The sequence below is a fragment of the Amblyraja radiata genome, chromosome 1 (genome assembly GCF_010909765.2).
Source record: "Amblyraja radiata isolate CabotCenter1 chromosome 1, sAmbRad1.1.pri, whole genome shotgun sequence".
NCBI lineage: Eukaryota > Metazoa > Chordata > Chondrichthyes > Rajiformes > Rajidae > Amblyraja > Amblyraja radiata.
In genome coordinates, this window is record NC_045956.1 from 188849238 (window position 1) to 188874422 (window position 25185).

Here is a 25185-nt window from a genome sequence, read left to right on the forward strand (position 1 = left end):
CATGCATCAGGCTGCGGCTCGGTGCATCCTGGAGGACAGCCAGTGGCTACTGGAAGTACCAAGCACTGGGTAGAAACGGTGGAAGATAGTGGACTTCAAATGGAAGTGGTTGGATAAAGCATCCTGCTTGTCTGCTACATTTTCACTTACTGTAACTGCAAGAAAAATGTTCCCGATGTTGGGGGCGTTCAGAACCAGGGGTCACAGTTTAAGAATAAAGGGTAGGCCAGTTAGGACTGAGATGAGGACAAACTTTCTTCACGTAGAGAGTTATGAATCTGTGGAATTCTCTGCCACAGAAGGCAGTGCAGGCCAATTTACTGGATGTTTTCAAGAGAGAGTTACATTTAGTTCTTGGGGCTAATGAAATCAAGGGAAACAGGAAAGAGGGTACACAAAAATGCTGGAGAAACTCAGCGCGTGCAGCAGCATCTATGGAGCGAAGGAAATAGGCGACGTTTCGGGCCGAAACCCTTCTTCAGACTGATGGGGGGTGGGGGGGAGAAGGAAGGAAAAAGGGAGGAGGAGGAGCCCGAGGGCGGGGGGATGGGAGGAGACAGCTCGAGGGTTAAGGAAGGGGAGGAGACAGCAAGGATAGCAAAATTGGGAGAATTCAATGTTCAATGCCACCGGGCGCAAGCAACCCAGGCGGAATATGAGGTGCTGTTCCTCCAGTTTCCGGTGTTGCTCACTGGCAATGGAGGAGACCCAGGACAGAGAGGTCGGATTGGGAATGGGAGGGGGAGTTGAAGTGCTGAGCCACCGGGAGTTCAGGTAGGTTATAGCGGACTGAGCGGAGGTGTTCGGCGAAACGATCGCCCAACCTCCGCCTAGTCTCACCGATGTAAATCAGCTGACATCTAGAGCAGCGGATGCAGTAGATGAGGTTGGAGGAGATACAGGTGAACCTTTGTCGCACCTGGAACGACTGCTTGGGTCCTTGAATGGAATCGAGGGGGGAGGTGAAGGGACAGGTGTTACATTTCTTGCGGTTGCAACGGAAAGTGCCCGGGGAGGGGGTGGTACGGAAGGGAAGGGAAGAATTGACAAGGGAGTTGCGGAGGGAGCGGTCTTTGGGGAAGGCAGACATGGGGGGGAGATGGGAAGATGTGGCGAGTGGTGGGGCCACGTTGGAGGTGGCGGAAATGGTGGAGGATTATTTGTTGTATTTGCAATGTCCTCGCTCTTCAGGGAACGGGGATTCCCCTCCGCACCATAGATGAGGTTCGCACCAGGGTCTCATCCATACCCCGCAACACTGCTCTCTCTCCCCATCCCCACACTCGCAACAAGGGCAGAGTCCTCCTAGTCCTCACCTTTCACCCCACCAGCCGGAAAATACAACAAATAATCCTCCGCCATATCCGCCACCTCCCAATGCTCAGCGCTTCATGTTTCGGAGTTGGCTAATGTTATTAATTTGTAATTAGCCTGATTTGTAATTAGTTGACAAAACCTTAATTTATTATTCCAGAATATCCAGGGGGATGGGATAAGTTAATATTAAAATGACATGCAAGGTGTCAGGCTGTCTGTCACAACATACAGCCCCGATAACCCATTATTTCCTTCAGTTAAATATTTGGAAGGTAGCACTATTGTCATTTGCCACTCAACTATTATGTTTGTTTACCTCACTGACTATTTCTAAACACCCCCCCCCCCCCCCCCAAATTCCTTTGACAGGTTGAATAGAAATGTCCCCAATCTCATTGTTTTATTAATTCAACGCGTAGATGAACATCCTCAAGGAGTGTAATCAGATGGAAACTGATTCAGATGCGATGTTTAAGAGCTTGTTCAATGAAGGGGCATATTTTAAAGGAGTGACAGATATACCAGCAGGGGAATGTGTGAGGAGGTTATTATTTGTCTTTAGTTTTAGCTTGAAACAGGACATCTGAAGATTCAAAGTTTAATATAGTAATTGTGCTGATACTGACTCTAACCAACCACGTAATGAACATCATCCGTTCCGGAGGTTTTATTTAAACTTCACTTGGATTTAAATCACTTCAATGTAAAAGTAATTGGAAAGGGGAGCATTGGAACAAAAATTTGCCTTTGGTACATATTAACTGTAATATAATAATGTATGCATGTTGATAGGTGCAATCGAAACAAAGATCTTTTTTATCATTGTGTTATGAATACCACAGAAAATATTATGTACTCTCAAGATCACATTAAATAGAATATTATTGCTTAAATATATAGTTATTGGACTTTGCATTTCGGAAAAGTCCCAGCTGAGAGGAAGACAGCAAAATAATGACAATATTGGGGGTGAAAATGACTTCAGGACAGTTTGTTAGGAAAATGAAAGAAATGGTAACAGAATACTTATACAGCTGAGTGAGTATAATTTTATGGATGAGAAATTGTGTTCAACCAATTGATGACTTCTTTGACAAAGTAACTAGCAAGTTAGATAACAAGAAAGCCAATTTGGTCTGTGAAGTGCCCCATAAAAGATAAGCACTTGTGGACTTGAACGTAATAGGTTAAGTCCAGGGGGGGTCAGATATGGGGCTTTATGTGTGGACCAGATATATTGCCAGTGCAGAGGGGCTAGGAGCAAGGCCAAGTGTGCATCCAGAGTCAAGATCTGGAATAGTACTAGGTGTGCAGTCAATGCTGGGACAATGGGAGTGTTCAGCACTGGGAACCTAAGCAGGTAAGCAGATATGATCAGGGTAGAATGGGGGGGGGGGGGGGGGGCAGGTGTAAGGCTGGACTCAGGGTCAGGAATGAGAGAAGGTATGCAACTGGAGTCAGGGTCAGGAGGAGTACCAGGTGTGCAGTGAGACCCAGGTTGGTTAACATAGAAACATAGAAACATAGAAATTAGGTGCAGGAGTAGGCCATTCGGCCCTTCGAGCCTGCACCGCCATTCAATATGATCATGGCTGATCATCCAACTCAGTATCCCGTACCTGCCTTCTCTCCATACCCTCTGATCCCCTTAGCCACAAGGGCCACATCTAACTCCCTCTTAAATATAGCCAATGAACTGGCCTCGACTACCCTCTGTGGCAGGGAGTTCCAGAGATTCACCACTCTCTGTGTGAAAAAAGTTATTCTCATCTCGGTTTTAAAGGATTTCCCCCTTATCCTTAAGCTGTGACCCCTTGTCCTGGACTTCCCCAACATCGGGAGCAATCTTCCTGCATCTAGCCTGTCCAACCCCTTAAGAATTTTGTAAGTTTCTATAAGATCCCCTCTCAATCTCCTAAATTCTAGAGAGTGTAAACCAAGTCTATCCAGTCTTTTCTTCATAAGACAGTCCTGACATCCCAGGAATCAGTCTGGTGAACCTTCTCTGCACTCCCTCTATGGCAATAATGTCCTTCCTCAGATTTGGAGACCAAAACTGTACGCAATACTCCAGGTGTGGTCTCACCAAGGCCCTGTACAACTGCAGTAGAACCTCCCTGCTCCTATACTCAAATCCTTTGCTATGAAAGCTAACATACCATTCGCTTTCTTCACTGCCTGCTGCACCTGCATGCCCACTTTCAATGACTGGTGTACCATGACACCCAGGTCTCGCTGCATCTCCCCTTTTCCTAGTCGGCCACCATTTAGATAATAGTCTGCTTTCCTGTTTTTGCCACCAAAATGGATAACCTCACATTTATCCACATTATACTGCATCAGCCAAACATTTGCCCACTCACCCAGCCTATCCAAGTCACCTTGCAGTCTCCTAGCATCCTCCTCACAGCTAACACTGCCCCCAGCTTAGTGTCATCCGCAAACTTGGAGATATTGCCTTCAATTCCCTCATCCAGATCATTAATATATATTGTAAATAGCTGGGGTCCCAGCACTGAGCCTTGCGGTACCCCACTAGTCACTGCCTGCCATTGTGAAAAGGACCCGTTTACTCCTACTCTTTGCTTCCTGTTTGCCAGCCAGTTCTCTATCCACATCAATACTGAACCCCCAATGCCGTGTGCTTTAAGTTTGTATACTAATCTCTTATGTGGGACCTTGTCGAAAGCCTTCTGGAAGTCCAGATACACCACATCCACTGGTTCTCCCCTATCCACGCTACTAGTTACATCCTCGAAGAATTCTATAAGATTCGTCAGACATGATTTACCTTTTGTAAATCCATGCTGACTTTGTCCAATGATTTCACCACTTTCCAAATGTGCTGCTATCCCATCTTTAATAACTGACTCTAGCAGTTTCCCCACTACCGATGTTAGACTAACTGGTCTGTAATTCCCCGTTTTCTCTCTCCCTCCCTTCTTAAAAAGTGGGGTTACGTTTGCTACCCGCCAATCCTCAGGAATTGACAACATGGGCCAAGTGTTTGATTATAATCTGATTTTCATACATGAATATACTACGATCATTCATGTGCTGCACGTGTTGATCAGAGCCTGGACTCTACTGCGAAATGTAATTAGGAATGTATTTTAGTCTAACCTTATTCACAGCTAATCCAATTTAAAGCATATATATTGCATTCAAGTGTGAGTTAAAAGTCTCGCCACAGTATGCACCACATTGCACAATTTCAAGCTGAAAAATGCAAAAGCTCCCTACCAATGGGAGGGGGGACACCCTCCTCCCACACCCTCCTCCGGTTGCTACGCTCCCTCGGGCTTGGTCTCTTGCAATTTCTCACTCCCAACACTCACCCAATGTTGGCAGCCCTGTGAATGCAGTTCCTGAACACACTTATCATTTCCACCCATCGATGCCCTTAACACTTTGGTAGTCCTAGTCTGTATAAAGAAAGTTAAAATATCCTATTACGACCAGTCTGCTGTTTATACAACTCTCCACAATCTCCTGCCATATTTCCTCTAATTCCTGTTGCCTATTTGGAGGCCTACAGAATGGCTTCAATGAGATGATCATCTCCTCCTTATTTCTCAGCTCCCCCCATAAACCAGGTTGTGCAGGACTCCCTCCCTCGTGGCCATCCTTGTCTCAAACAGATATACCATGCTGGTTATTCCATGGGTGTGGTCTCTCAAAGGGGAAAACACACATGTGGCACATCTGTAGCATTACAGCTGACTCTGCTGCACATAGAAAATACAACACTACAGTACAGGAACAGGACCTTCAGCCCACTGTTTATGCCGTACATGACGGCAAGATAAACAAATCACAGCTGCCTGTACATAATCCATATCCCTCCATTCCCTGCATGTGCCTATCTAAAAGCCTCTAAATGCTACCATCATTGCTGCTTCCACTAGCAGCCCTTGTAGCACTTTCCAGGCACACACACCATCTGAGTAATAAACGTCCCACACATCTCCTTTATGCTTTGCCCCTCTAACCTTAAACCTCTGTCGTCTAGTCTTTGAAATATCCAACCTGTGGAAAAAGATTCTGACTATCTAACTTCTCTGTCTTTTATAAATGTATTTACTTTTATCAGGGGAGAGAGGAGGGAGGAGAGAGGAATGGGGGAGAGAGGAATGGGGAAGAGAGGGGGTAGAGGAGGGGGGGTGTGGGGGGGAGAAAGGAAGGGGATGGAGGGCAGAGGGGTAGTGGAGGTGGAGGAGGGATGGAGGGGGTGTAGTGAGGGAGGGGGTGGGCAGAGTGGGGAGGGAGAGAGAGGAGGGGGAGAGAGGGAGGGATAAAGAGCGGGAGAGAGGGGGGTAGAGGAGGGGGTAGAGAGGAGGGGGGGAGAGAGGAAATGGGAGGGGAGAGGGGAGGAGGGGGGGAGAGGGAGAGGAAGAGGGGAGCCGGGCTAGCGAGCGGGCTGCGAAAAGCGGAGAGAGCCCGGGGAGAGAGAGAGAGAGAGAGAGAGAGAGAGAGAGAGAGAGAGAGAGAGAGAGAGAGAGAGAGAGAGAGAGAGAGAGAGAGCTCTAGAACAGGGCCCGACTCTAGAACACAGCTTTCGGCAGCTCTCGGGAGTTATCGGGAAAACCGAGCCGAGGCGCTAGCATGCGTCGCCCGTCGACCTCGGAAGCGCTCGGATGCTCTCGGGAAACCTGAGACGGGGCGCTAGCGTGTGTCGTGCGTCGACCCAAGCTCTCGGCAGCTCTCGGGAGTTCTCGGGAAAGCCGAGCCGAGGCGCTAGCATGCGTCGATCTTTGGAAGCCCTTGGGATTTGCAGAACAGAGCCCACTTGTTCATTCTTTCTACATCTTTTGTACAACCGGGGGGGGGTTAACATAACTAGCAGCTCATGCAAAATCAGTGCCTAGCAGGCTGCGCTCTGAAAACTCTGCGCAGCTGGCCGCGAGGAGCAGAGGCATTATGACGTCATCTTGCTCGTTAGATTTATAAAAGATATCAGATTTGTGAACAATTTGAAGAAATAAGTCGGGAAATAATTAATCAAATTTTCAGGAGGCGATTTTTGAGATCATGAGGTAAATCTCTACCGGAATATGTATTTTCACCGTTAGTGTGCTGGGTTTTCGAGGAGAAGTGAATCACAGAAAAAGACACAAACACACAAGCAAACAGACAAATACGTAAACATCCAAGAGTTTTATAATAATACTAGACTAAGTGGGACCCGGTGGGTCCCATGTTCACACGGGTGGGCTGGTCCCCCGACGCAATATTCCATCTCTCCTCCAATTCTAACATTGATGGCCAGTGGCGGGGGCTTTCTGGAGCACTGGTATAGGTTCTTGGGGTGGCAGCTCAGTCCCTGAAGCCTGATGTGCTGGCAGCTCACTCACGGCTAGTGGGCTGGCAGTTGACTCATGGCTATTCCTTGAAATTACATTTCTAGCAGGGTGCAAGGCCACCAAATTCAAATCCATTTTCCTACCATTTCAGGCAGGGTGCAAGGCCACCGAATTCAAGTGCAGTTTCATACCACTTCAAGCAGGGTGCAAGGCCAAACAATTCAAGTACAGTTTTATACCACTTCAAGCTGGATCCAAGGCCACCAAATTCAAGTGCAGTTTCATACCATTTCTAGCAGGGTGCAAGGCCACCAAATTCAAATGCAGCTTCACACCATTTCATGCAGGGTACTACGCCACCACATTCAAATGTGGTTTCATACCATTTCATGCACGGTGCAAGGCCACCACATTCAAATGCAGTTTCATACCATTTCAAGCAGGGTGAAACCACCATAAAACCACACAATACACCAAACTCACAGTTCAGTAGACATTCAGTGTGTTCAGTTAATTCACAGCTCAGACAGAGTCGTGACCTCTCCCTCCCCCATCATGCAGAGACTAAGCCACACCCACACTTCTGGGTTTTATAACCCCTCCCCCTCCGACCGGAAAAGGTATGGCCTTCATGGCGTGATTGACAGGAGAGAGATTCTCAACATTTTTTAAACACTAATAACACTTTTATTTTTCATTGATGGGAAGAATCCTCTGCGCCTGCTGAGGGGAGGGGGACTAAGATGGCCAAAAATCACAGCCGTAAGTGGTAGCGTTTTATCTAAAATCAATATACAGTGCAAACAGGAAGTTACCCAAAGCACCCAAACCACCATTTGCAGAAGTGCCTTTTAACTTCAAGCCAAAGCACCCAAACCACCATTTGCAGGAGTGCCTTTTAACTTCAAGCCAAAGCACCCAAACCACCATTTGCATTAAGTAGTGCCTTTCAACTTCAAGCCAAAGCTCTCAAGCCGCCATTTGCAGTAAGTAGTGCCTTTCAACCAAGCCAAAGCAACCAAGCCGCCATTTGCAGTAAGTAGTGCCTTTCAACTTCAAGCCAAAGCAACCAAGCCGCCATTTGCAGTAAGTAGTGCCTTTCAACTTCAAGCCAAAGCACCCAAGCCGCCATTTGCAGTAAGTAGTGCCTTGCAACTTCAAGCCAAAACACCCAAGCCGCCATTTTCAATGCCTTTCAACTTCAAGCCAAAGCACCCAAACCACCATTTGCAGGAGTGCCTTTTAACTTCAAGCCAAAGCACCCAAACCACCATTTGCAGGAGTGCCTTTCAACTTCAAGCCAAAGCACCCAAACCATCATTTGCAGAAGTGCCTTATAAATTCAAGCAAAAGCACCCAACCGCCATTTGAAGGAGTGCCTTTCAACTTCAAGCCAAAGCACCCAATCCACCATTTGCAGTAAGTAGTGCCTTTCAACTTCAAGCCAAAGCTCTCAAGTACCATTTGCAGTAAGTAGTGCCTTTCAACTTCAAGCCAAAGCACCCAATCCACCATTTGCAGTAAGTAGTGCCTTTCAACTTCAAGCCAAAGCAACCAAGCCGCCATTTGCAGTAAGTAGTGCCTTTCAACTTCAAGCCAAAGGAACCAAGCCGCAATTTGCAGTAAGTAGTGCCTTTCAACTTCAAGCCAAAGCACCCAAGTCGCCATTTGCAGTAAGTGGTGCCTTTCAACTTCAAGCCAAAGCACCCAAGCCACCACTTGCAATAAGTAGTGCCTTTCAACTTCAAGCCAAAGCACCGAAGCCACCATTTGCAGTAAGTAGGGCCTTTCAACTTCAAGCCAAAGCACCGAAGCCACCATTTGCAGTAAGTAGTGCCTTTCAACTTCAAGCCAAAGCACCCAAGCCGCCACTTGCAGTAAGTAGTGCCTTTCAACTTCAAGCCAAAGCACCGAAGCCACCATTTAACAATTTTGATGGGTACATGGATCAGACAAGTTTTGAGGGATATGGACCAAGCGCAGGCAGGTGGGACTAGTGTAGCTGGGACATTGTTGGCCAGTGTGAGCAAGTTGTGCCAACTTTCCACAGGGCTTGGTGTTGGGGACGTTACTCTTCGCGTTTTATATTAATGATTTGGACGAGGAGATTTGTGGCCAAGTTTGCAGATGATATGAAGATAGGTGGAGGGGCAGGTAGTGTAGAGAAAGCAGGGACCCTGCAGAAGGACTTGGACAGGTTGGGAGAGTGGGTAAAGAAGTGGCAGATGGAATATAGTGTAGCAAAGTGTGGAGTCGTGCATTTTAGTAGTAGGAATAAAGGCGTAGTCTATTTTCTAAAAGGGGAGAGAATCCAGAAATCGGAGGTATAAAGGGACTTGGGAGTGCTGGTGCAGGATTCCCAAAACGTTAATTTGCAAGTGGAATTAGTAGTAAGGAAGGCAAACGCATTAGAATACAAAAACAGGGATGTACTGCCGAGGCTCTATAAAGCACTAGTCAGGCCACATTTGGAGTATTGTCAGCAGTTCTGGGCACCACATCTGAGGATGTGCTAGCTCTGGAGAGGGTCCAGAGCAGGTTTACAAGAATGATCCCAGGGATGGGTAGGTTAACCTATGATGAGCGTTTGACGGCACTGGACCTGTACTCGCTGGAGGTTAGAAGAATGAGGACATACAGAATAGTGAAAGGCTTGGACAGAGTGGATATGGAGAGGATGTTTCCACAGGTGGGAGAATCTAGGACCAGAGGCCGTAGCCCCAGAATAAAAGGATGTACATTTAGATTCTAGGACTAGAGGTCATAGCCTCAGAATAAAAGGATGTTCCTTTAGGAAGGAGATGAGGAGGAATTTCTTTAGTCAGAGGATGGTGAATCTGTGGAATTCTTTGCCACAGAAGGCTGTAGAGGCCAAGTCAATGGATATTTTTATGACAGTTAGATAGATTCTTGATTAGTATGGGTGTCAAATGCAGCAGAATGGGGTTGGGAGAGATAGATCAGCCATGATTGAATGCCTGAGTAGACTTGATGGGCCGAATGGTCTGATTCTGCTCCTATCATTTATGACCTGATGACCCGTTCACACGAGGGTCATAGAGTGATACTGCGTGTAAACAGGCCCTTCGGCCCAACTTGCCCACACCGGCCAACATGTCCCAGCTACACTGGTCCCTACTGCCAGCATTTGGCCCATATCCCTCCAAACCTGTCCTATCGATGTACCTGTCTAAATCTTTCTTAAATGTTGGGATAGTCCCTGCCTCAATTACCTCCTCTGGCAGCTTCTTCCCTGCATTTACCACCATTTGTGTGAAAAAGTTACCCCTCAGATTCCTATTCAATCTTTTCCATCTCAGCAACGTCTTATACAACTGCAACATGACCTCCTAACTTCTATACTCAATACTCTGATGAAGGCCAATGTGCCAAAAGCCTATTTGACCACCTTATCTGCCTGTGACTCAACCTTCAAGTAACCTGCACCTGCACTCCTAGACCCCTCTGCTCGACAACACTACCCAGAGATCTACCATTTACTGTGTAGGTCCTGCCCTTGTTCGACATCCCAAAATGCAATATCTCTCATTTCTCTTTATTAAATTCCATCAACCATTCCTCTGCCCACCTGGCCAATTGATCAAGATCTTATCGAATGCCTAACTGAAATCCATGTACACAACGTCTACAGCTCTGCCCTCATCGATCTTTTTGGTCACGTCTTCAAAAAAATAAATAAGATTTGTGATTTGTGTGTCCTGCTTCAGCTCCTGACTAATGTACTGTGCATCTGACAATAGACAATATGTGCAGGAGTAGGGCATTCGGCACTTCGAGCCAGCACCGCCATTCAATGTGATCATGGCTGATCATCCTCAATTTGGAGCTAAAGATGGTCTCACTGAGGATCATCCATGGTGCTGAGGACATTGTGGATGGCATGTAGAGTGAGCTGGTCGCCTTGTAAACAATGGGTAGAAATGCAGTGGGTGCCCACCAGGGATCAGTGGGCACAGGCGGGTGCTGCAGGAGACCGTCCCTCTGTTAAACAGGTAGACCATATTGGATACGTTTGGGGGAAGCCTCTTTGGGATGGGAAGAAACGGGCATGTTTGTGGCACTGAGACTAGCTCAGCTGCACAATGAGCGAGGACAAAGATCAGCACAGCTGCAGGAAATAGGGGCTCAATTTTAAAGGGAGCAGTTGGGTGAACAAGGCCCTTGAATTCTGTGTTGTCCTCCTGGTGACAGGAACATGAATATCTCAAAACGGTTGCAGTACATTCTCATCAGCGAGGATAACCAGTCAGTGGTTGTAATATGCGTCACTACTAATGACATGTAAATAAGGGATCAATGGCTACAGCATGAAATTGTCAGTTACACAGAGTGGTGGTGCACAGAAAAGGTGCTATTCCTTGCAGTGCAGGAGGCTGAGGTGTGATCTTATAGAGATAAATATATCATGAGGGGATATTGTGAATGCACTGAGTCTTTACCCGGGGTAAAGGAATCAAGAACCAGAGTTATTTGGTTTAAGGTGAGAGGGGAAAGATTTAATAGGAGCCTGATGGACAACTTTTCATTCAGTGGGTAGTGAGAACATGGAATGTGTTGCCAGAGGGGGTAGTTAGGGCAAGTACTATAACAATATTTAAAAGACATTTGGACAGGTACATGGATAGAAAAGGTTTAAAGGGATAGAAACATAGAAAATAGGTGGAGTAGTAGGCCATTCGGCCCTTCGAGCCTGCACCGCCATTCAATATGATCATGGCTGATCATCCAACTCAGTATTCTGTACCTGCTTTCTCTCCATACCCCCTGATCCCTAGCCACAAGGGCCACATCTAACTCCCTCTTAAATATAGCCAATGAACTGGCCTCAACTACATTCTGTGGCAGAGAATTCCACAGATTCACCACTCTCTGTGTAAAAAATGTTTTTTTCATCTCAATCTTCTCCTGCCTTCTCCCCATATCCCTTGATTCCACTAGCCCCTAGAGCTCTATCTAACTCTCTCTTAAATCCATCCAATGACTTGGCCTCCACTGCCCTCTGTGGCAGGGAATTCCACAAATTCACAACACTCTGGGAGAGAGAGAAGGTAGAAAGTTTTTTCTCACCTCAGTCATAAACGGCTTCCCCTTTATTTTAAGACTGTGGCCCCTGGTTCTGGACTCGTCCAACATTGGGAACATTTTTCCTGCATCTAGGTTGTCCAGTCCTTTTATAATTTTATATGTTTCTATAAGACACCCCCTCATCCTTCTAAACTCCAGTGAATACAAGCCTAGTCTTTCCAATCTTTTCTCATATGACAGTCCCGCCATCCCAGGGATCAATCTCGTGAACCTACGCTGCACTGCCTCAATCACAAAGATGTCCTTCCTCAAATTCGGAGACCAAAACTGGACACAATAATCCAGATGTGGTCTCATCAGAGCCCTATACAACTGCAGAAGAACCTCTTTACTCCTATAATGAAATCCTCTTGTTATGAAGGGCAACATTCCATTAGCTTTCTTCACTGCCTGCTGTATCTGCACGCCAACTTTCAGTGACTGGTGTACAAGGACGCCCAGGTCTCGCTGCACCTCCCCCTTGCCAAACCTAACCTCATTGAGATAATAATCTGCCCCCTTATTTTTGCCGCCAAAGTGGATAACCTCACATTTATCTATATTATACTGCATTTGCCATGCATCTGCCCACTCACTCAACCTGTTCAGGTCACCCTGCAACCTCCTAACATCCTCTTCACAGTTCACACTGCCACCCAGCTTTGTGTCATCCGCAAACTCGCTAGTGTTGCTCATAATTCCCTCTTCCAACTCATTAATATATGGTAAACAGTTGCGGCCCCAACACCGAGCCTTGCGGCACTCCACTCGCCACTGCCTGCCATTCTGAAAAGGACCCGTTCACTCCTACTCTTTGCTTCCGGTCTGACAACCAATTTCTATCCATGTCAACACACTACCCCCCAATACCATGTGCTCTAATTTTAGTCACCAATCTCCCGTGCGGGACCTTATCAAAGCCTTTCTGAAGGTCTAGATACACTACATCGACTGGCAGCCCTTCATGCATTTTACTTGTTACTTTATTGGGCTGAAGGTAGACACAAAAAGCTGGAGTAACTCAGCGGGACAGGCAGAATCTCTGGAGAGAAGGAATGGGTAATGTTTCGGGTCGAGACCCTTCTTCAGACTTGCCTGAAGGGACTGTTACCGTGCTGTATGACACTAATCAGGCTCTTTGGCCCACCATGTCCATACATCTTTGCCCATATATATTAATCCATTTGCCTGCATTAGATTTGTATCCTTCCATGCATTACATAGCAGAATCATGAGCAGGACATTCAAGATTGTAATCTCTGCATTGTTTCTGGTGTCACATGCTCCTGAATATAGGAATACATAGATAGGCCAGATGAATGTGTGGCCAAAGGGATGGTGTAGGAGGGAGGGCTTTGGATGTTGGGGCATAGACATTTCTGGAGTGGGTGCAGCCTATACAAGCAGGTCAGTTTGCACCTGAATGGGGCAAGGTCCAATATTCTTGCTGGCAGTTTTACCCCTATTTATTGTTGAGAAGGTTTGAAACTAATTTGGTCGGGGGAAATGGGACTTAGACGACATGTGTGATTGAGGGTAAGTTTCAGTCAATTGTAGAAACACTAGGTCAGTCATTAGGTAGAACTGACATGGGAATGATGTTGTACATGGTAGGATGAGAAGGTCAAATTACATCTTTTTGTAAAGATTCTTACCAGTAAAGCAGATGAACTTAGTGCTGATCAGCATGCGGGTATATAGTATTTTTGCAATCACTGAGACATAGTTGAAAGACCAGCAACTCAATGTTAAAAGGTATAGAAGTTCCAGGCATGACAAGGGCAGTGTAAGAGGAGAGAGCATTGCATGATTTGTGAAGGACATCATCATTGCACTAATGAGGGAGGATGTAGTGCCTTTCAACTTCAAGCCAAAGCACCCAAGCCACCATTTGCAGTAAGTAGTGCCTTTCAACTTCAAGCCAAAGCAACCAAGCCGCCATTTGCAGTAAGTAGTGCCTTTCAACTTCAAGCCAAAGCACCCAAGCCACCACTTGCAGTAAGTAGTGCCTTTCAACTTCAAGCCAAAGCACCGAAGCCACCATTTGCAGTAAGTAGGGCCTTTCAACTTCAAGCCAAAGCACCGAAGCCACCATTTGCAGTAAGTAGTGCCTTTCAACTTCAAGCCAAAGCACCCAAGCTGCCACTTGCAGTAAGTAGTGCCTTTCAACTTGAAGCCAAAGCACCCAAGCCACCATTTAACAATTTTGATGGGTACATGGATCAGACAAGTTTTGAGGGATATGGACCAAGCGCAGGCAGGTGGGACTAGTGTAGCTGGGACATTGTTGGCCAGTGTGAGCAAGTTGTGCCAACTTTCCACAGGGCTCGGTGTTGGGGACGTTACTCTTCGCGTTTTATATTAATGATTTGGACGAGGAGATTTGTGGCCAAGTTTGCAGATGATATGAAGATAGGTGGAGGGGCAGGTAGTGTAGAGAAAGTAGGGACCCTGCAGAAGGACTTGGACAGGTTGGGAGAGTGGGTAAAGAAGTGGCAGATGGAATATAGTGTAGCAAAGTGTGGAGTCGTGCATTTTAGTAGTAGGAATAAAGGCGTAGTCTATTTTCTAAAAGGGGAGAGAATCCAGAAATCGGAGGTATAAAGGGACTTGGGAGTGCTGGTGCAGGATTCCCAAAACGTTAATTTGCAAGTGGAATTAGTAGTAAGGAAGGCAAACGCATTAGAATACAAAAACAGGGATGTACTGCCGAGGCTCTATAAAGCACTAGTCAGGCCACATTTGGAGTATTGTCAGCAAATTTGGGCACCACATCTGAGGAAGGATGTGCTAGCTCTGGAGAGGGTCCAGAGCAGGTTTACAAGAATGATCCCTGGAATGGGTAGGTTAACCTATGATGAGCGTTTGACGGCACTGGACCTGTACTCGCTGGAGGTTAGAAGAATGAGGACATACAGAATAGTGAAAGGCTTGGACAGAGTGGATATGGAGAGGATGTTTCCACAGGTGGGAGAATCTAGGACGAGAGGCCGTAGCCCCAGAATAAAAGGATGTACATTTAGATTCTAGGACTAGAGGTCATAGCCTCAGAATAAAATAATGTTCCTTTAGGAAGGAGATGAGGAGGAATTTCTTTAGTCAGAGGATGGTGAATCTGTGGAATTCTTTGCCACAGAAGGCTGTAGAGGCCAAGTCAATGGATATTTTTATGACAGTTAGATAGATTCTTGATTAGTATGGGTGTCAAAGTCGGCAGAATGGGGTTGGGAGAGATAGATCAGCCATGATTGAATGCCTGAGTAGACTTGATGGGCCGAATGGTCTGATTCTGCTCCTATCATTTATGACCTGATGACCCGTTCACACTAGGGTCATAGAGTGATACTGCGTGTAAACAGGCCCTTCGGCCCAACTTGCCCACACCGGCCAACATGTCCCAGCTACACTGGTCCCTACTGCCAGCATTTGGCCCATATCCCTCCAAACCTGTCCTATCGATGTACCTGTCTAAATCTTTCTTAAATGTTGGGATAGTCCCTGCCTCAACTACCTCCTCTGGCAGCTTCTTCCCTGCATTTACCACCATTTGTGTGAAAAAGTTACCCCTCAGATTCCTATTCAATCTTTTCCATCTCAGCAACGTCTTATACAACTGCAACATGACCTCCTAACTTCTATACTCAATACTCTGATGAAGGCCAATGTGCCAAAAGCCTATCTGGTCACCTTATCTGCCTGTGACTCAACCTTCAAGTAACCTGCACCTGCACTCCTAGATCCCTCTGCTCGACAACACTACCCAGAGATCTACCATTTACTGTGTAGGTCCTCCCCTTGTTCGACATCCCAAAATGCAATATCTCACATTTCTCTCCATTAAATTCGGGCCGAAACGTCGCCTTTTCCTTCGCTCCATAGATGCTGCTGCACCCGCTGAGTTTCCCCAGCAATTTTGTGTAACTTCGATATTCCAGCATCTGCAGTTCCCTTTTGAACAATAAGATTTGTGATTTGTGTGTCCTGCTTCAGCTCCTGACTAATGTACTGTACATCTGACAATAGACAATATGTGCAGGAGTAGGGCATTCGGCACTTCGAGCCAGCACCGCCATTCAATGTGATCATGGCTGATCATCCTCAATCTGGAGCTGAAGATGGTCTCACTGAGGATCATCCATGGTGCTGAGGACATTGTGGATGGCATGTAGAGTGAGCTGGTCACCCTGTAAACAATGGGTAGAAATGCAGTGGGTGCCCACCAGGGATCAGTGGGCACAGGCGGGTGCTGCAGGAGACCGTCCCTCTGTTAAACAGGTAGACCATATTGGATACGTTTGGGGGAAGCCTCTTTGGATGGGAAGAAACGGGCATTTTTGTGGCACTGAGACTAGCTCAGCTGCACAATGAGCGAGGACAAAGATCAGCAGAGCTGCAGGAAATAGGGGCTCAATTGTAAAGGGAGCAGTTGGGTGAACAAGACCCTTGTATCCTGTGTTGTCCTCCTGGTGACAGGTACATGAATATCTCAAAACGGTTGCAGTACATTCTCATCAGCGAGGTTAACCAGTCAGTGGTTGTAATATGCGTCACAAGTAACACAAGTAACAAGTAGCCTTTATTGTCATTCAGACCTTGCGGTCTGAACGAAATTTAGTTGCCTTGCAGTCCTACATATAGTAAAAATGACAAAACACACAATAAACACAAATTAACATCCACCACAGTGAGTTCACCAGGCACCTCCTCACTGTGGTGGAAGGCAAAAGTCTTAAGTCTTTGTCTCATCCCTTCTTATTCTCCCTCTGACACCATCATGTCACCACCAATGACATGTAAATAAGGGATCAATGGCTACAGGATGAAATCGTCAGTTACACAGAGTGATGGTGCACAGAAAAGGTGCTATTCCTTGCAGTGCAGGAGGCTGAGGTGTGATCTTATAGAGATAAATATAATCATGAGGGGATATTGTGAATGCACTGAGTCTTTACCCGGGGTAAAGGAATCAAGAACCAGAGTTATTTGGTTTAAGGTGAGAGGGGAAAGATTTAATAGGAGCCTGATGGACAACTTTTCATTCAGTGGGTAGTGAGAACATGGAATGTGTTGCCAGAGGGGGTAGTTAGGGCAAGTACTATAACAATATTTAAAAGACATTTGGACAGGTACATGGATAGAAAAGGTTTAAAGGGATAGAAACATAGAAAATAGGTGGAGTAGTAGGCCATTCGGCCCTTCGAACCTGCACCGCCATTCAATATGATCATGGCTGATCATCGAACTCAGTATTCTGTACCTGCTTTCTCTCCATACCCCCTGATCCCTAGCCACAAGGGCCACATCTAACTCCATCTTAAATATAGCCAATGAACTGGCCTCAACTACATTCTGTGGCAGAGATTTCCACAGATTCACCACTCTCTGTGTAAAAAATGTTTTTTTCATCTCAGTCCTAAAAGATTTCCCCTTTATCCTTAAACTGTGACCGCTTGTTCTGGACTTCCCCAACATCGGAAACAATATTCCTGCATCTAGCCTGTCCAACCCCTTAAGAATTTTGTATGTTTCCATAAGATCCCCCCTCAATCTTCTAAATTCTAGCGAGTACAAGCTGAGTCTATCCAGTCTTTCTTCATATGAAAGTCCTGACATTTCAGGAATCAGTCTGGTGAACATAGAAAATAGGTGCAGGAGTAGGCCATTCGGCCCTTCGAGCCTGCACTGCCATTCGATATGATCATGGCTGATCATCCAACTTAGTATCCCATCCCTGCCTTCTCTCCATACCCCCTGATCCTTTTAGCCACAAGGGCCACATCTAACTCCCTCTTAAATATAGCCAATGAACTGGCCTCAACTACATTCTGTGGCAGAGAGTTCCAGAGATTCACCACTCTCTGTGTAAAAAATGATTTTCTCATCTCATCTCAGTCCTAAAAGACTTCCCTCTTATCCTTAAACTGTGACAGGGCTCGAAATTAACGGTTGCCCGGGTGCCAATGCCCACTCAAAGTGCCGCCGGGCAACCTAAACGGCGAGTCATTTTGCCCGGCTTGGCAACTTAGTTTGTACCGAAGATAGACACAAAAAACTGGAGTAACTCCGCGTGTCCGGCAGCATCTCTGGAGAAAAGGAACGTGACGTTTTGTGTCGGCGACGGTTGTGGGAAAGATGCTGAGTGTGGCGTGACGGAGGGTCGGAGCGAATGACGGGCCCCGCACAGCAGCAGCAGCGGCGGCGACGGCTCCATCTCCTCCCCCTTCCCGCACCCCGCCCCGCCCGGCCTGTTAGCGGCCGCTGCTGCCACTCAGCCAACCAAAGATTATAGAGGAGCCAACGGTGCTTTCAAAACAGACCCTTGGAGGTGGGAGGTGTCGGTCAGAGGCGGAAGTAGAGTAGGGGGGGGGGGGTAATTGGAGGAGGGAGACGAGCAAAAACACTCTCGGCAGCCCTGCACCGCAGCCAGGACCGATCCCGGTCTCCGACGCTGATCGCTGCCGAACCGCCACTGGACCATCCCCGTCCCCACCCGAGAGCCTCCACACGCCCGGGGGTGGCCAGAGGCGTCAGGAGTCAGACGGGCGCGGCGCCCCCAGACCCCCAGCCAGCGCAAAACCCAGCTCACTCTGTCTGTCCCGCCAGGTTAACCAACAGCCCTGTGTGGATTGAGACGGGGCTGTAGGCGAGACAGGCAGAGTTGAGCTGCATTTAGCAGTGGATTGAGCTGAAATTACCGTTCACAGAAGCCTCCGAATCCTCGCTCGTGTGTGTGAGTGTGCGCATGCGCGCGCGGCCTCCAAGATATTCTGTCCACGGTTGCGATTTCCGTGCCTGACAGGTGTTGTCCGAGGAGTGTTGGCCTTCCTTCCCACCTCCTCTGCCCCTTCCTCTCTCTCTCTCTCTCTCTCTCTCTCTCTCTCTCTCTCTCTCTCTCTCTCTCTCTCTCTCTCTCTCTCTCTCTCTCTCTCATACGCCCCCCTCCACTCCCCTTATCCTGAGACCCCTCCTCTCCATCCCACACTGATCCCCATTCCAAGTCACCTTGCAGCTTCCGAGCATCCTCCTCACAGCTAACACTGCCCCCCAGCTTCGTGTCATCCGCAAACATTAGAGATGTTGCATTCAATTCCCTCGTCCAAATCATTAATATGGGCCAAACGTGAGAAAATGGGACTCGCTACTATAATCAGTATCTTGGTTGATATGGAAATATTACGTAGAAAATAGGTGCAGGAAGTCATTCGGCCCTTCGAGCCAGCACCGCCATTCATTGTGATCATGGCTGACCGTCCCCAATCAATAACCTGTGCCTGCCTTCTCCCCATATCCCTTGATTCCACTAGCCCCTAGAGCTCTATCTAACTCTCTCTTAAATCCATCCAATGACTTGGCCTCCACTGCCCTCTGTGGCAGGGAATTCCACAAATTCACAACACTCTGGGAGAGAGAGAAGGTAGAAAGTTTTTTCTCACCTCAGTCATAAACGGCTTCCCCTTTATTTTAAGACTGTGGCCCCTGGTTCTGGACTCGTCCAACATTGGGAACATTTTTCCTGCATCTAGGTTGTCCAGTCCTTTTATAATTTTATATGTTTCTATAAGACACCCCCTCATCCTTCTAAACTCCAGTGAATACAAGCCTAGTCTTTTCAATCTTTTCTCATATGACAGTCCCGCCATCCTAGGGATCAATCTCGTGAACCTACACTGCACTGCCTCAATCACAAAGATGTCCTTCCTCAAATTCGGAGACCAAAACTGGACACAATACTCCAGATGTGGTCTCATCAGAGCCCTATACAGCTGCAGAAAAACCTCTTTACTCCTATAATGAAATCCTCTTGTTATGAAGGCCAACATTCCATTAGCTTTCTTCACGGCCTGCTGTATCTGCACGCCAACTTTCAGTGACCGGTGTACAAGGACGCCCAGGTCTCACTGCACCTCCCCCTTGCCAAACCTAACCCCATTGAGATAATAATCTGCCCCCTTATTTTTGCCGCCAAAGTGGATAACCTCACATTTATCTATATCATACTGCATTTGCCATGCATCTGCCCACTCACTCAACCTGTTCAGGTCACCCTGCAACCTCCTAACATCCTCTTCACAGTTCACACTGCCACCCAGCTTTATGTCATCCGCAAACTCGCAGAATCATGAGCAGGACCTTCAAGATTGTAATCTCTGCATTGTTTCTGGTGTCACATGCTCCTGAATATAGGAATACAAAGATAGGCCAGATGAATATGTGGCCATAGGGATGGTGTAGGAGGGATGGCTGGATGTTGGGGCATAGACATTTCTGGAATGGGTGCAGCCTATACAAGCAGGTCAGTTTGCACCTGAATGGGGCAAGGTCCAATATCCTTGCTGGCAGTTTTACCCCTATTTATTGTTGAGAAGGTTTGAAACTAATTTGGTCGGGGGAAATGGGACTTAGACTACATGTGTGATTGAGGGTAAGTTTCAGTCAATTGTAGAAACACTAGGTCAGTCATTAGGTAGAACTGACATGGGAATGATGTTGTACATGGTAGGATGAGAAGGTCAAATTACATCTTTTTGTAAAGATTCTGACCAGTAAAGCACATGAACTTAGTGCTGATCAGCATGCGGGTATATGGTATTTTTGCAATCACTGAGACATAGTTGAAAGACCAGCAACTCAATGTTAAAAGGTATAGAAGTTCCAGGCATGACAAGGGCAGTGTAAGAGGAGAGAACATTGCATGATTTGTGAAGGACATCATCATTGCACTAATGAGGGAGGATGATTGAGCAGGCACTTCAAATGCAACAATATGGGTAGAGGTTAAAAAAGGGGAGTAGGTTCCCAACAGTTAGCAGAAGATAGAGGAGCAAATATCAAGGAAAATTGCAGAGAGAAATTGTATCAGTGTCGATGATGCCCTCATTTACATGCTGCAGAGGGTGTACACACATTTGGACACTACTGATGCATCTGTAAGGATTACATTTTTTGACTTCTCAAGCGCCTTCAACACAATTCAGCCCCGACTGCTAGGGGAGAAGATGGAGAAGATGAAAGTGGATCCATCACTGGTACTGTGGTGTTTGGATTACCTTTCCCTCAGACCACAGTACGTGCGCCTACAGAACAATGTCTCAAGCACCATCTTGAGCAGCACAGGGGCTCCACAAGGAACTGTGCTGGCTCCATTCCTGTTTACCATCTACACAGCAGATCTCCAATATAACACCAACAGCTACTTTTTGCAGAAAATTTCGGATGACACAGCTGTTGTTGGCCTCATCAAAGGGGGCAATGAGGAGGAGTATAGAGACATAATAAGTAACTTTGTGGAGTGGAGTGCACACAATAACCTCCATCTTAACACCACAAAAACCAAGGAGATAGTTGTGGACTTCAGGAGGGGGAGGAGGAGGACTCAACCAACACCAATCACCATTAAGGGCACTGAGGTGGAGGTGGTCGCTAACCACAGGTACCATGGTGTGCAGCTTGACAGTGAGCTGGACTGGAAGAGTCATATGAAGGCGGTGTACAGGAAGGGACAAAGTCGACTGTATTTTATAAGGAGGCTAAGGTCATTCAACATCTGCCAACCCCTGCTGTGCAGTGTCTACCATTCAGTGGTGGCCAGTGCTCTGTTTTTTGCTGTGGCCTGTTGGGGAGATGGTGCCCGCATAGCGAACAAAAACAGACTGGACAAACTGATCAGGAAGGCCGGCTCAGTGGTCGGGGCTGAGCAACGAACGGTCCAGCAGGTGGCAGAGGCCAGAACTCTGAACAAACTGGGTTCAATAATGACCAACCCCACTCACCCACTCCATGCCCTGAAGGTTATCAAGAGCAGCATCTTCAGTCAGAGACTGATTGCACCAATGTGCAAAACTGAGAGACATAGGAAGTCTTGTATACCAGCTGCTATAAGGTTATATAATGCGCATAAATAACTGCACTTTTTTTTTTTCATTCATTGTATTTTAACTTGTATTTTAACTTGTATTTTAACTTGTTAAGTATGGAAGCTATTTGAGGAAATGTGTGGTGTTATGTCTGTCTTGAAGCTGTCGTGGCACTGTAATTTCCTGTAAAGGATTATTAAAGGTATAATCTAATCTAATCTCAATCTATTGGAATAATCGGGGATTTGAATTTCCCCAGTATTGTGGGATCATCTTCATGAGATAGGATTACAGACGGTAGAGTTTTTAAAGCGTATCCAAGAATGTTTTTTTGTGCCAGAAGATAGATAGTCCACCTATGGATGGGGCCATGCTGGGCGTAGTCCTATGGAATGGTCAGATAAATGGGTGAATGTCAGTTGGTGAGCACTTTGACATTAGTGGCCGTATCTCAGTAAGTTTCTGTTTGGGTTTAAACCTCAGCAGAAGCAGTTTGACTTCACAATCCCTCCCAACACGGCCGCTCCCACTCTAGCTGGCCCTCCTTCTATACCTCCGTTGTGGCAATCCCACAGCTGCTGCCGGTCTCTGTCCCCTCTCTTGTCCTTACCTCTCACGAGAGTGATGTCTGTGGCTCCGATCACACGATCTCACCGCTCACGCTCTGCCAGAAATAACATTGGAAGTTGAGTGAACTGAACACCAGAGATAGCACTGGATAAGTGTAACACAGACCAATAGACAGCAAAACGCACAGTGACTGATTATCAGCTCCTTCCTTCAGTGTCCCGCACAGGGGACTGGCTGCTTCAGATTGTCAGTGTGACTTCTGCTCAGAGTGTGCCTGGTATTACTGACAGCTTCAGTGCTTTCAGTTTCACCACAACCACACCCTTCGCTTTTCACAGAAATCATGTGACTGTCTCTATGGGGGTTGATTTGCAAAAACAAACCCCCCCCCCCCCCCCCCCCCCCCCCCCCCCCCCCCCCCGTGCAACACTCACAGACTCTGCTACCAGAAGGCAGACTATTAAATCAATCCCAAGTATCTAACTGACACTACACAGAGCATCCAGAGAACCGGCCTCCACCGCGCTCTGAACCACAGAATTCCACAGACTCATAACTCTCTGTGTGAAAAAGTGTTTCCTCATCTCCGTTCTAAATGGCTTACCCCTTATTCTTAAACTGTGGCCCCCAACATCGGGAACATGTTTCCTGCCTGTAGCATGTCCAAACCCTTAATAATCTTATATGTTTCAATAAGATGCCCTCTCATCCTTCTAAATTCCAGTATAAGAGCCCAGCTGCTCCATTCTCTCAGCATATGCAGTCCCGCCATCCCAGGAATTAACCTTCTAAACCCGAGAATTCCAGAGATTCACCACTCTCTGTGTAAAAAATGTTTTTTTCATCTCAGTCCTAAAAGATTTCCCCTTTATCCTTAAACTGTGACCCCTTGTTCTGGACTTCCCCAACATGGGAAACAATCTTCCTGCATCTAGCCTGTCCAACCCCTTAAGAATTTTGTAAGTTTCCATAAGATCCCCCCTCAATCTTCTAAATTCTAGCGATTACAAGCTGAGTCTATCCAGTCTTTCTTCATATGAAAGTCCTGACATTCCAGCAATCAGTCTGGTGAACATAGAAACATCGAAAATAGGTGCAGGAGTAGGCCATTCGGCCTTTCGAGCCTGCACCGCCATTCGATATGATCATGGCTGATCATCCAACTCAGTATCCCATCCCTGCCTTCTCTCCATACCCCCTGATCCCTTTAGCCACAAGGGCCACATCTAACTCCCTCTTAAATATAGCCAATGAACTGGCCTCAACTACGTTCTGTGGCAGAGAATTCCACAGATTCACCACTCTCTGTGTAAAAAATGATTTTCTCATCTTGGTCCTAAAAGACTTCCCTCTTATCCTTAAACTGTGACAGGGCTCGAAATTAACGGTTGCCCGGGTGCCAATGACCACTCAAAGTGCCCGGGTGCCAATGACCACTCAAAGTGCCGACATCATCATTGCACGAATGAGGGAGTATGATTGAGCAGGCACTTCAAATGCAACAATATGGGTAGAGGTTAAAACAGGGGAGTAGATTCCCAACAGTTAGCAGAAGATAGAGGAGCAAATATCAAGGAAAATTGCAGAGAGAAATTGTATTGGAATAATCGGGGATTTGAATTTCCCCAGTATTGTGAGATCATCTTCATGAGATAGGATTACAGACGGTAGAGTTTTTAAAGCGTATCCAAGAATGTTTTTTGTGCCAGAAGATAGATAGTCCACCTATGGATGGGGCCATGCTGGGCGTAGTCCTATGGAATGGTCAGATAAATGGGTGAATGTCAGTTGGTGAGCACTTTGACATTAGTGGCCATATCTCAGTAAGTTTCTGTTTGGGTTTAAACCTCAGCAGAAGCAGTTTGACTTCACAATCCCTCCCAACACGGCCGCTCCCACTCTAGCTGGCCCTCCTTCTATACCTCCGTTGTGCCAATCCCACAGCTGCTGCCGGTCTCTGTCCCCTCTCTTGTCCTTACCTCTCACTAGAGTTGTGTCTGTGGCTCCGATCACACGATCTCACCGCTCACGCTCTGCCAGAAATAACATTGGAAGGTGAGTGAACTGAACACCAGAGACAGCACTGGATAAGTGTAACACAGACCAATAGACAGCAAAACGCACAGTGACTGATTACCAGCTCCTTCCTTCAGTGTCCCGGACAGGGGACTGGCTGCTTCAGGTTGTCAGTGTGACTTCTGCTCAGAGTGTGCCTGGTATTACTAACCGCTTCAGTGCTTTCAGTTTCACCACAACCACACCCTTCGCTTTTCATGTGACTGTTTCTATGGGGGTTGATTTGCAAAAACAAGGAGCGGATGGAGTTTATTGATGGGGAAGTGCAATGAGATCTTCATCTCCTTGCTCATCAGCAAAGATCATAGAGCAGAGCAAGATAGACAACTCAAGCAAAATCAAATGGACTGACGTGTAGTATGCAACGGAGTGTAACATCCGCCATTTCAGTAAACCCGACGACTTTAGTTATGCCTCTCGCAGTGTAATCAGCGTTGCGGGGAATAGTTTGTGTTTACTATGTTTATAGTATGTTAATAGTATCTTTGCTTGGAGCCCTGCACGCAGACTGCGAGTCGAGCCCCCCCCCCCCCCCTGTGCAACACTCACAGACTCTGCTACCAGAAGGCAGACTATTAAATCAATCCCAAGTGTCTAACTGACACTACACAGAGCATCCAGAGAACCGGCCTCCACCGCGCTCTGAGCCAGAGAATTCCACAGACTCACAACTCTCTGTGTGAAAAAGTGTTTCCTCATCTCCGTTCTAAATGGCTTACCCCTTATTCTTAAACTGTGGCCCCCAACATCGGGAACATGTTTCCTGCCTGTAGCATGTCCAAACCCTTAATAATCTTATATGTTTCAATAAGATGCCCTCTCATCCTTCTAAATTCCAGTATAAGAGCCCAGCTGCTCCATTCTCTCAGCATATGCAGTCCCGCCATCCCGGGAATTAACCTTCTAAACCCGAGAATGCCACAGATTCACAACCCTATGTGCGAAAATGTGTTTCCTCATCCCTGTTCTAAATGACTTAC

General features: G+C 46.8%; 1 long non-coding RNA gene across 1 annotated transcript in view; it reads right to left on the reverse strand.

Moving 5' to 3' along the window:
* Positions 1-24353, reverse strand: part of LOC116982758 — a 28658-nt gene extending 4305 nt beyond the window's left edge. Inside the window, exons 1-2 of the long non-coding RNA XR_004414532.1 lie at positions 24254-24353; positions 24109-24162 (exon numbers count right to left, since the gene is read on the reverse strand). This is a non-coding gene — a long non-coding RNA (uncharacterized LOC116982758). The remainder of the gene's footprint in view (positions 1-24108; positions 24163-24253) is intronic.
* Positions 24354-25185: the final 832 nt, after the last annotated feature.